The 12,595-nt window shown below is 42.6% G+C and overlaps 1 non-coding gene across 1 annotated transcript; it reads right to left on the bottom strand.

Annotated features, from left to right (window-relative positions):
• Positions 1–698: 698 nt before the first annotated feature.
• Positions 699–828, bottom strand: LOC118627377. Its single transcript, XR_004959125.1, has one exon. It is a non-coding gene; the product is annotated as a small nucleolar RNA SNORA72 (small nucleolar RNA).
• Between the last annotated feature and the right edge of the window lie 11,767 nt (positions 829–12,595).

Below are 12,595 nucleotides of genomic sequence, written 5' to 3'. Positions count from 1 at the left end.
CTAAACCCTGACTTCCAGTCCATAGACAGAGAAGACCTTTCCTGGATCCCAGAACACAGTCCTCCCTTCTCCTTTCTCAACATTCTCCATCGCCATTTGGTGAGCCACGTGGTCCAGGAAAGCTTGACCCCAGAGCTCTAGGAGCAGAGTTATGACTTACCTAAGTCAGTCAGGGCACTCTATCTCCCTAGCCTCAATAACTGGATCAGGAATGGGCATGAGACTTCAGTTGGTCCAATCAGAGTAACTTGAGACATTTGCTGGGAATACTGAAACAAAATGCTTGTTTTTCCAACAAGATGTAAAGGAAAAAGCATGGAGCCTCGAAGCCGCTGGCCGCCACCCTGGGAGCATGAGGGTGGTGCCCTTATGACGAAGCACATACGGCAGAAGGGAAAACAGAGGCCATCAGAAACCCGTCCCCTAGAGAATGCACGAGCTTTGCTGAACTGAGTGCTGCAATTGCACTTACATAAACCAATAACTCCCCTCTACTTTTAAGGCTAGTTTGTGGTTTTTTTCCCTAGAAAATAAAACAGTGATAATTTTACAATTCATTTAATGGCAACTGGTAATCATGAGATGAGCAGTGGTTATCTTCAGGTTATGGCACTAGCTGTGCTGTCATTTCCTGAGGTTGATCAGTTGCCTGGAGTCGGGCGTTTCCCATTCCAGATGCATCATGTAAGTCAGACTCAGTCTATCACCAGCATCTATGAAACCGGACGTAGGGAAAGAACCAGGTCTAAAGACATGCATGGTCTTCATAAAGCAACTGTTTAGCCTGCTCTGATCATTACAAAATCAGAAAAGTGAGAATATTCTTAGTAAGTCCATTTTTATTTCTTGCCATCCAAAGCATTCCAAATGATTCAATCAAAAAGTTCACCTCCTGCCCTGGCCGGTTTGGCTCAGCGGTTGGAGCGTCGGCCTGCGGTCCAGAGAGACCCGGGTTCGGTTCCCGCTAAGGGCATGTGCCTCGGTTGCAGTTTGTCCCCGGCCCTGGTTGGTTGTGTGGGTGGCAGCCACTCGATGTGTTCCTTCACGTCGATATTTCTCTCTCTCTCTCTTCCTCTCTCTCCCTCCCGCTCTATCTGAACACAAAATGGAAAAATGTCCTCGGGTGAGGATTAAAAAAAAAAAAGTTCACCTCCTAAATATATCAGGAGTCCATTCACCTCCCTCTGTCCCTCTACCACCACCTTGGTTCGAACTGTCATAATTTCCTATCTGGACTATTACAATAGCTTTCAAATAGTCTTCCTGTTTCCTTAGTTGCCTCCTTCTCACTCCATGCTCCACAAGTAATAAGCAGGATCTAAAAAAAAAATTCAAATGTGATTAAATCATTTCCTAGCTTCAAGTCCTTTAATGACTTCTTATAGAAATGGGAATAAAGTCCATATCCCTCATAAAGCCAGCAATGTGATTTGGTCCCTAACCTTCTTCAACATCAGCCCCCCTTGGTCTTTAAAAATCCAGGCATTATTAGCCTTTTGCCGTTCCTTAAAGACACCCATATTCTTCTCTTCCTCGGGTCTTTTGTACATGCGTCCCATCTGCCTAGGACGGCCTCTTCCCCAGCCAACAACCATGCACCCCAAATGTCTTTTGCTTGCCTCCCACTCTGGATCTCCATGGTACTCCACACAAAAGCCCCATTTCTGGCCCTCCTGTCACATGTCCCCACTGTCCTCTGGTGTCTCTCCTTCACAGCATCCTCTTATTTCTGATTACTTATTTAACTGTTTGCTTCCTCCACATCCATCTCCTTTAATGATATGTCATCACCTAGAACATAGTAGGTACTCCATAAGTGGGTTAACAAAATAATTGAGATAAGTACAAATTCTGTCTATATCACTTTTTAGTTTTATAACACTGGGCAAGCTTCTTAACCACCGTGAGCTTCTGTTTCTTCATCTTAAAAAAAAAAAAATGCACATGATAATATCCACCTCACCTCACAGGTTGTTTAAGGATTAAATTAAATTTGGGCACTAGCCCTGGCTGGGTACGTACCTAGGTTGTGGGTTGGTCCTCAGGGACAAATCGATATTTCTTTTTCTCTTCTTCCCTCTCTCTGAAATCAATTAAAAACATATCCTCAGTTGAGGGTTTTAAAGAAAAATGGGGGCACATAAAAAGTGGTTAATAAATCTCTGGAAGTAGGATAGCCCAAGTCAAGGATCTCTCCAGTTCCCAGGAGGTAAAAATAGAACCCTAGGAATCAGGTGCTTTATATGAGAATCTAAACTTCCAATAACACTAGAGTGAGAGGGTGAGTGTCCACTGTGAGGGGTTCTTTGAAAAGGTCCCAAGGACAACTATGCCATCCAAAAGAGCTGGAAGAATTTGTAAGCAAAATACCAGGTGAATAATTTAGGAGAAACTAAATAAATGACAAGAGTAAGTAGCACCTGTTCTCTGTGACACCAAAATATGACTACAAAATATGAAGGCTGAATTTCAGCCCTGAGGAACGGGTCGCTAACAAATACACCATGGGTCCTCCCCATGTATTCAATTGTACAACCGACCTCTAACCTCTTGCTGAACACTGTCTCAGAAGTGCGCCGACCAGGTCTTGTTTCATTGAATCCTCAAACCCTATAAAGGTCTTACTGTTTACATTCTGTACACCAGAAAACTCATTTCTCTCTGATGTCAACACTGAGTCTCTTCATAGAATGCCAGATGTGTGATTAGATTTTCTACTTCCTTACTCGTTTCTCATCCTCACCAGACTGTAAATTCCTTGAAGGCAGGCAGCTTGTTTGTCTGGTACAGTTTTTTGTAGGAGCCCAGATGAGCACCTGCTGCGCATTCATTGTTTGCTGCTCAATGTTTATTTGTTGGATGAACGAGTGAATGGACTCTTCGATTGATAGAGCAAGGAGATGAGGATTTGGCATCTGAAATAAAACGGTACACATGTTAAACTAAACATTTCAGAAAGACTTCGCTTCCACTGTAGCCCACTCGGTATTCCAGACCTGGGGACTGACAGGGAACATGCGACCGCCCATGAGAGAGCCGGCGCTCACCGTACAAAGACCTGCTTTCCCTCAGGTCCCGGGGGGCTGTTTGGTTTCTGCAGGGCCCTCATTTGTATTAGGAGTGAGAACTGGTTCTCAACTCAACTTGGAAGGGACAAATATGTTCTTTTGGCTTAATGATATAACATTTTATCAGCCACATAAAAAATGAAATATATGTGTTCATTTGCTATTTGAGGAGCTTTTCCGACATGTATGCGGGACTATGTCAGCTGCTAACTGGTGATCCTTTTTTGACACCTGTTCCCAAGAGCATTGCATAGATAAACATACTCTATTTGAACAAGACCAATGACAGCAAAATTGCTTGCTTGTCTCTAAAAAGACTCTAATAATGTGCACCAAGGGACAGGCCGATGGTCTGACAGAATTTTTTTCCCCCAGTGTAAACCATAAAATCCATCTCAATAGCCAGAATAAAGCAGTTGAAAGTGCATCCCTAGTTAATTATATCCAAAGAGAAATAATAAAATCAACTATTAAATTTTAGAACTTCCTCTTTAAAGTATTAAATATTTGGCCACTGCAACGCCATTAAATTTCTCTCACAACAAGGCTTTCCCTTGCTTAGCTAGCTGGCGAGATCACTTATGCAAAGTCTTTCCGTGTGCTAGAAAGAGAATGTATTTTTCCTGTGAAGAAATATTTCAGATAAACCCTTTATTTCTGTCAGATGTCTGTGGTTTGTTAAATAACCAATAGCTTCAATAGAAACATCCGCGTACTAAGAGGATATAACTGAGTCACAAATCCTCTGTAATAATTGGCAGAACACGACATGATAATGCCAGTCACACCAATGGGAAGGCGCTCGCGGTTCACCGAAGCATATGTCTACACCAGACCAGGATGAAAGAACTGGGTTCTGTAGAGTCACCTGGGAAGCAGTGACTTTGGCTTCTGGCACACATTTGATTAGGTAGCTAGGAATCTGCTCCCTTCGACAACTTTACTCTTAGATATAAGGAGAATGAAGCTGCCCAGTGGAAGAGAATTCCGAACACGATTTTTCTGAGGCTGAGGGCAGTGGCTGCTGACATCTTCTACCCCCATGCTGTTTGCTTTGCGTCAGCTTCCCACCTGAGAAGCTGACACTGTCTCTATGAAGAAGGCGGAGAGAGAGCACTCTTTCCTAAAGAGGCACTAGAATATGTAGGTCACACCAAAGCCAGCCTACTGGCTTCTCAGGAAACCTAGGGGAGAGTGGAAAACCTACTGCTGTCTTTAAGGATAGAGGTTCTATTTGGGGGACACCTTGCTGGGCAGCTTTAGAAAATAGTTGTGTCTGTGAACTCACTGAATTGTGGACCATATAACAGGCTGAACTTACATCACAAGGAAGCCCACCTGGAAATATCTCAGGCAAACAGCAAGCAGAAGACTCCAAGACAAGAGGAAGCAGAAATGACGTCGTGTGTGACATCCTCAGAGGCACGGTGCAGTTCGCCAGTGGGCATCACGTGGCCCCTCCAAAGCCAGAGCACACTCGTGAGTAACAAAGACTACCTCCTGCCCAACCACCCCTGCAGGGAAAAGGCGCGGGTGCCTGCCGCACCCTCCCAGGCACCAGACATGGGATTTAAGGGTGTTTCCAGAGGCAGAGAGTAGAAGTGGATGGCCCCCTGTAGGGCTTCATTCTGGGGCCAGATGCTTAGCTAGTCAACCCAAAAAAGACTCATAGTTACAATGATGCTCTTATTTTACAAAAAAAGTAACTGAGTTAATGCTATACCAGAACAATTCTTGGGGAAAGGGAGAAGGAAGGGAATTTGGCCTTAAGCAGTCTCAGCTTAAATTCTCAATTAAACATTTATTAAGAGCATAGTAAATGCCTAGTGTGAAGATATAATAACAAATAAGATATAAACAGCCCTGCCTTCCAGGGACATGATCATCTGGTGGGGAGATATTCATGCCCACACATAAATACCCTTCAGTTGTGAAATACACTACATAGGGCTAGATATAGGGAGGGCAATCAGAAGAGACTGGTACCTCAGTTTAGGAGCTCCTAAAGGCTTCACTGAGGGGAGGTCATTTAAACTGACCGTGAAAGGACTTGTAGACATTTACCAGGTAGACACAGGATGAGGTAGAGTGTATTCCAGGAAGAAACAGGCAAGGTACAGTGTAAAACATCTCAGGTGATCAGGCACCTAGAAGTAGTTCAATGTGGTTGGGTTGCTCTGACTGTGTCACCGTGTACCTATCTACACACATGGGGTTCTCTGCGAGATGCCAGATTGGAAAGGGGACAGGCTGCAGCAGCTGGATCATGAAGGGCCTTGTATTCCAAGCTAAGTAGTTTGGATTGGATCCTATAAATAATGAGGTGCCATGAAGGGCTTTAAATAGATCAAACTGGGCTTTAGAAGGATCTTTGGGAGGACGCATGCTGACTAATGAGCTGCATGGGACCAAACCTGGAGGCAGAGACCAGTGGGAAGCCATTTATTCATACACTCATGTATTTTTGGGCACCGATGATGTACCAGGCACCTTGAAAGAGTAGTTGAGTGATTTTGCTGGTGGTGGGGATTAAGGTGAGAGAGATTTAAGGGTATGCACAGAACTTCTTTCATGAGCAGTAGGATGTGAGGAGTGTGGTAAGCTTGGGTGATTTCTGTTCTTTCTATATCCTGTTGGTATCCAGAGGCAATTTCTTCCCCCTCTGTCCTCATCCTCATCGTATAACAGAACTTGCTCTCAGGAAAAGTCTAGTAAGCCTAAGATTTGTGGGTTACTCCTCTCAGAAGCATCTTTGTTAAAGCAGTAACCAGAAGCCTTGAGTCACTGAAAGGAAGTCTGCATGGTAAATTTCCAGCAACTGGGTGGGAAGGGATTTTTTTTTTTTTTTTTCATCTTCACCCCGAGGACATTTTTCCATTTTTTGTTCATATAGAGCGGGAGGGAGAGAGAGGAAGAGAGAGAGAGAAACATCGACGTGAAAGGGACACATCGAGTGGCTGCCACCCGCACGACCAACCAGGGCCAGGGACAAACTGCAACCAAGGTACATGCCCTTAGCGGGAACCGAACCCGGGTCTCTCAGGACCGCAGGCCGACGCTCCAGCTGCTGAGCCAAACCGGCCAGGGCGGAAGGGATTTTTTAATCAGGGTCTCCTCCATGTGAGAGAGCATCTGCTCCACCTCTCAGGACAACCTGGATTTCAGGAAAAGCAGTGAATAACTAGTTTGATTTTGGTGCCTCTCACTCCCTGGGCCCAATCTTCCAGCTCCTAGACTTCCTCTTTCTGGCCCAGAGTATCTCTTCACACACACACACACACACACACACACACACACAGAGTCATGGCCCAGAGTATCTCTTCACACACACACACACACACACACACACACACACAGAGTCATGGCCCAGAGTATCTCTTCACACACACACACACACACACACACACAGAGTCATGGCCCAGAGTATCTCTTCACACACACACACACACACACACACACACACACACACACACACAGTCATGCAAGGTTCTTATCTGAATAAATTTGATTTTCCATCACAAAATTAAATGTCTCTGCCCAGAAAGGACTTGTCCACTCCAGAAATGTGTTCACTTGTTGCACAGAAGTAGAGCCATGCCAAGAGTTCTCTGAGATGGCAGACTGCTCTTCTTGAAGTGAAAATGATCTCAGGATTTGAGCTTTCTGGTATGTACTGATGACTTCCTTTCCCTCCTCTCTACCTCACAGTCACCTGCTAGCATTTCCTTCCTTTCCCCTTCCCACCTGTCTCTCAGCCTTTCTTCACCTGTGCTCTAGACACCGGCATCTATTTTTTCAGCAACTGTTTTTAAATTTTTTAATTTCCATTATTTTCTCTTTATTTTTATTCTTTTTATTTTACTTTTTGTTTATTTTCTCTCTTGCTTCCTCTCCACTAATTCTTTCCTTCTATCTACAAACCTGCTTTGGTCACCTTTATCCTCCTTTCAAACCCGGGGTCCCCTCCAGTTCCTACCAAGTCATTTTCCTTCCATTCAGCAGTGTTCGGCACCTTACCTCCCATCCCTCATATCCAATGCAATCTTTTTCCCACCCTAGCTCTCCTGAAACTGCTGCTTTAAAGGTTGCTGCTGCTCTGGCCAATTTTGCTCAGCGGTTGGAGCGTCGGCCTGCGGTCCAGAGAGGCCTGGGTTCAGTTCCCGCTAAGGGCACGTACCTCGGTTGCAGTTTGTCCCCGGCCCTGGTTGGATCGTGCAGGTGGCAGCCACTTGATGTGTCCCTTTCACGTCGATGTTTCTCTCTCTCTGTCTCTTCCTCTCCTTCCCTCCCACTCTATCTGAACAAAAAATGGAAAAATGTCCTCGGGTGAGGATTTTAAAAAAAAAGATTGCTGCTGCCCTGGACAGTTTGGCTCAGCGGTTGGAGCGTCGGCCTGCGGTCCAGAGAGCCCAGGGTTCAGTTCCTGCTAAGGGCACGTACCTCGGTTGCAGTTTTTCCCCGGCCCTAGTTGGGGTCAAGTTGGTGGCAGCCAGTCAATGTGTCTCTCTCACATCAATGTGTGTCTCTCTCTTCCTCCCTCTCTCCCTCGCGTTCTATCTGAAGATGAATGCAAAAAAAGGCCTCAGGTGAGGATAAAATAATAATAATAATAAAGGCTGCTGCTGACTTTCTTCTTGCCAGATTCACCTAAAGTTCTAGTGGTCTCTTATAGGTGAAAATAGAATGCATGTCAAGACATTTGAAATTTGCCATCTTACCAGGTGGGCAATATTTGTAAAACACTTAACAGCTTGTATTGCCATCTACAAAATAGGCATAATAATGATCCTGGCTCTATACACTAGATTGAAATAAGATGTAAATTATAAATTGCACTTCAACTATTAGTTATCTTGTCATGCTTGCCCTTCCTAGCAATCAGCTCTGCTGACGACTCCACTGCAGTTCTCACCAGCCTGACCTTTCGCTACATAGTCCTGTGCTGCCTGCCTCTCTGCCCCTCCTTCTCTGACTCCTTTGCCTCTTTTCCAAAGGCCACTAGAACTAGGAATCCGACTGAGTTTAGTCCCGTCTTTTTTCTGCTTTCCCCTCCCCTCCCACAGTGTCAGCTATCCCTTACGTGTATACCTTCACCACCAGCTTAACACCTCTCTAGAAGTACTGACTCAAACTTTGATCTGGACCAACCCCCAAAACTGAATCCATTTTTTTATTGCCCAAGACTGAGAAGGCTTCTTTGCTTCCTTATTTCTCCTGAAGATACCATCACTTTCCTGCTTCTATATCTTCCAAGATTAGAGACCAAACACTATATATCCTCTGGATTTCTTCTAAGTTTAACCAGTGAAATAGGTAGCCTACACCGATGTATCAGTTATCTATTTTTGTGTATTGAATGACCCCGAAACGTAAGGTTTAATTCAATAGCTATTTAGTTCAATTCTGTATATCATTCTGCTGGTCTCACCTGGACTCACATGTGCTTCTGTGATAAGCTGTCAGTCAGCTAAGCCACTTGACTTCTAGGGCTGGGGAAAGACGGATACCGGACCACATGTCTGACACAATCTAGTAGGCTAGTCTGGGCTCATTCACAGGGCTGCTCAGCATTCCAGGAGCAGCCTGAGAGCAAGCTCTGATACACAAAATCTTTTAAGTCTGTCTGTCTCATGTTTGCTACTATTGTCACACTGGCCAAGGCAAATCACACAGCCAAGCTCAGAGTCAGTGTTGGGAGGGTGCTATCGAAGGATGTAGATATAAGGAAAGAAATTATAGGCATTTTTGCATCAACCATAATCAACCTGGACATCTAATGTATGTGTAAGTTTCAATTTTTCTGGCATGGACTCTCCATGAAAAACCTCCAATAGAGAACATTAACCAAGAAGCTCCATTAAAGGTCTCTAATGAATGCTACTCAGCCCATGTTTGCTCAGCTCTTTCGAAAATGTTTGCTGGGGAAGTAATATCATTGCTTGCTAGACATTCTAATTGTCAAGAAATACTAATGGTCACTTCTTGGTATGCTCTCATTGCATGTTATAAAAGCCTAATACCCTGCAAGCCACACACAAAGCTTCAGGGACACACAGCAGGCTTTTCATCAAGGTAATCTTGTCTCCAAACATGAAGGCTCAGCCTAGGGCTGAACCCAGCCTAAAGGGGACAAAGAGCTCCGGGGTTACTACAAAACCATGCCAATCTGACTAGCCAAGGACCAGACCAAGCCACACCTCACAGGCAAGTTACACACATGTATGTTTTGTTCTGTGTCCCCTGGGGGATTACACTTTGTGACGGCTGGGACTTCAGAGAAGAGGATGGTGAGCAAGGTTTGCCTTGCACACAAGGACAACGAGATGTGGTCCCGGACCTCAGATGTCTCCTCGGTGTGATGCCATTGAGAGCTGCTGCGGGCCTTCAGAGGTGAGAATGCTCTTGGTAGGCCAGAGTTGCCAAGGCAGGCCTCAGGGGAGAGGGGGGAGGTTTTCAGGTGGGGACAAGAGCATACAAGAGCCCTGGCCAGTGTGGTTCAGATGGCGGGACATCATTCCGGGCATGAAAAGGTTGTTTACTAGATTCCTGGTGAAGGCACATGTCCGGGTTGTGGCTTGATCCCCAGTAGGAGGCATGCAGGAGACATTGGATGGATGTTTAACGCCCACATAGATGTTTCTCTTTCTCCCTCTCCATTCTTCTCTAAAAATCAATTTTAAAAGAATTTTTTAAGAGCATAAAAAGAGAGATGAGTTGGGTGAAGAACAGTAAGGCTGGGTTGCCTGGAATAAAAGGCTCCATTGGCAGGAGAAAAAATATGGACCAGATAGTTGGTTTGACTGCCTGCATCACAGTCTTAATTTAACAAAGAATCTTCTTATGATCATGACAAGAGGCAGAATGAAGAAAGTGTTCTGTGAAGAAAATTAAGTTAATGGCACTGATTACAGGAGAAAGAAATGAAAGCAGGAATACTAGTGAGGAGTCTATTAGCACAATCTAGGAGTAGTCCAGACCAGAAAGAGGAAGGGGCATACCCGCCCCCCCCCAAATTACAGAGGTTTCAAAATGTCATACTGAGCTACATCTTAGAGTTCAATTTGGGGGCAAACTGTACATTTCTTGATGGCACTGTGGAATGTGCCATCAGTGTAGAAAACCAAGCAGATAAATTCACTTTCTCCAAGTAAAGAATTTAAGAGATTATTTTTTTCCTGATTTTACTATTTGGGAGAAAATTCTTCATCTCTCCCCTGCCCAAATGATCTTGGGTTTGAGACGAAAATGTAACATTTTGATACTTAACCTTTTTTTAAACTTACCTTTATTTTTGAATGTATTACAGATGTCTCCCCTTTTCTCCCCACTGACCCCTCCTCCCTGCTCCTGCCGCCCTCCTGCCTTCCCCACACTATGATCTTATAGTCAACCAAGGTGCGGTGCTAGGCTGTGTCCAATCATAGCCTTACAGGTAATAACCAACCTTTACAAATAGTTACCTCACCCAATGTTCATGACTACTGTGTCAAGTTAGTGTCAGTATTATTTGTATTTTACAATTAAACAAACCTAGAGAGGTTATGTGTTTCTAAGATCACACATTCCGTGAGAGAGAGTAGAAATCTGAATTCAGGTCTTTTGACTTCAAAGCCATTGCTTTTCCCCCATCACTGAATTTTCAGTCTAACACTGTAAAGCAGAGGTTTGTTCTTTAAAAAAATCAGAATTAAAGGATCAGGATTTTAGGTGTTTGTTCTCTTTAAAGATCAGAATTTTAGGATATAGGCTGATGAGTCTTGACATTTCCTTACTGTAACAAGTTAAGTCTTCATTTAAGAAGGAACAATTTTCTTCAGTTAGTGGGCTAGACAGATAATAAAAATGATAGCAGCAAAGATTATTAAAATTTATCTGGAGACCAGCACAGATTGGAAATAACTACAAAGTGAATTCTTTAAGCTACAATCGAAAGGTGGTGAAACAGCACACTATAAAAGAAAACTCTCCTTTACCTTCAGATACCTAAATATGCCATCAAAAGACTGCTCAGTTCTCAAATGCCAGTATTTTCTGACTCCTCTAGAACCTATTCTTAATGCAAAATATCAAAGTCAGCAGGATAGTAGGTGTCCCAAAATGTCTTAATTCAGAGAATTAGTGTTAACTGAGTCTGATTAGCTCCATTTATCTCTAATTAATTACCTTTATCTAATTAGACACTCTGTTTCCGGTAGACATGGAGTCAAGTAGACTAGATTATTAGTGTAGTCATTGTGCCTTTACAAAATCCTGAAATTAATGAAACGTGCAAAAGAATCTGTGGTTCTAATTGCACAGGTGTTGCCTTATGGCAAAGCTTTATCATCTGATTACACCAAGGGGTTATTAGTGACTTTTTATATAGAGGATGAGCCTATGAAATGTACCTTAGCAACAGCTCATTAGTTTAGGGTTGTTACTGTATTATTTATTACATTCAGCCTTCCCCATTATCTAGATTGATTCATGGACCTATATATTTTCCCTCTTCTCTGTGCAGAAAATAGTAAAATAAAATAAACCATCATTATGAAGAGTCCAGATGCAATGTGGAAAAATGCAAAATGTGTTCATCAGCTACAGTTTGACTCTTTAAGACATAAAGCTCTGAAATTGGATAAGATCAGAATCAGATTTATGAGTTTTCAATGCAAAAGGAACTAATTTAAATTACTGAGTATAAAATGATTCATATATTGTAATAATAAAAAAACACACATGGCTGTCTTAACGTCTTCACATAATTGAACTGGTATACCAAGGTATGTGGAAGAAAAAAGCAAAATATTTCTGTACTAAAATATGTTTGTATTTATTTTCATTTAACATTTTTCCAAAATGGGTTGTATATATGTTCACCCACAACATTAATAAAAATTCATTTCTTGTTTTACCTTTTTCTTCTTAAGGATAAATTTGTTACCAAACAGGGAAAACTAAGAAATTACAAAAACAAGCTTTGCTGAAAAAGCAAGATTTCAGTGCCTGCTTACAAAAATTAAAAGTGCTTTTTCATGGCAAGGTTAGGTGTCTGCAAAAGACTAAAATATCCCAACCTTTGTATTTTCAATCTTTTTTTCCTCATTACCATTTGAAGAAGCACTGTTTTTCACAATCATAGAGTAATTAAACAGCTAGAAGTAAATCCAGCCACAATCCTATTCTTACATACAAACATGTTTATTGACAAAGCAGTAATTCTTTTGAATAATTTGTCAACATAAATATGTCAAGTAGGTTTTAAAATAATTTCTCTCTCTGTTCCCCAACAAAAATTCCTCTACTGGTATGAGCTATATATTGCTGTTCACTCACTGCTGAATCTAAACTAGTAAAATGATAATGGGTAAATGCTATTCAGAGCGTGACAACTAATTTGAGTGTAATAATGAATATTTAATGATCCTCCTTTCAAGCATGAACATATAACTTTTCATGTATTCCTTACCAAAATTATAACCATTAATCTAAAAATTATAGTTGCAACTGAAATAATAGCCAGGAATTATAGATTATAGCCAAGTCAG

Source organism: Molossus molossus, unplaced genomic scaffold, assembly GCF_014108415.1.
Source record: "Molossus molossus isolate mMolMol1 unplaced genomic scaffold, mMolMol1.p scaffold_m16_p_12, whole genome shotgun sequence".
NCBI classification, from domain to species: Eukaryota; Metazoa; Chordata; class Mammalia; order Chiroptera; family Molossidae; genus Molossus; species Molossus molossus.
Note: the sequence above shows the minus strand (reverse complement) of the source record. Positions and strands in the feature narration are given on the sequence as shown.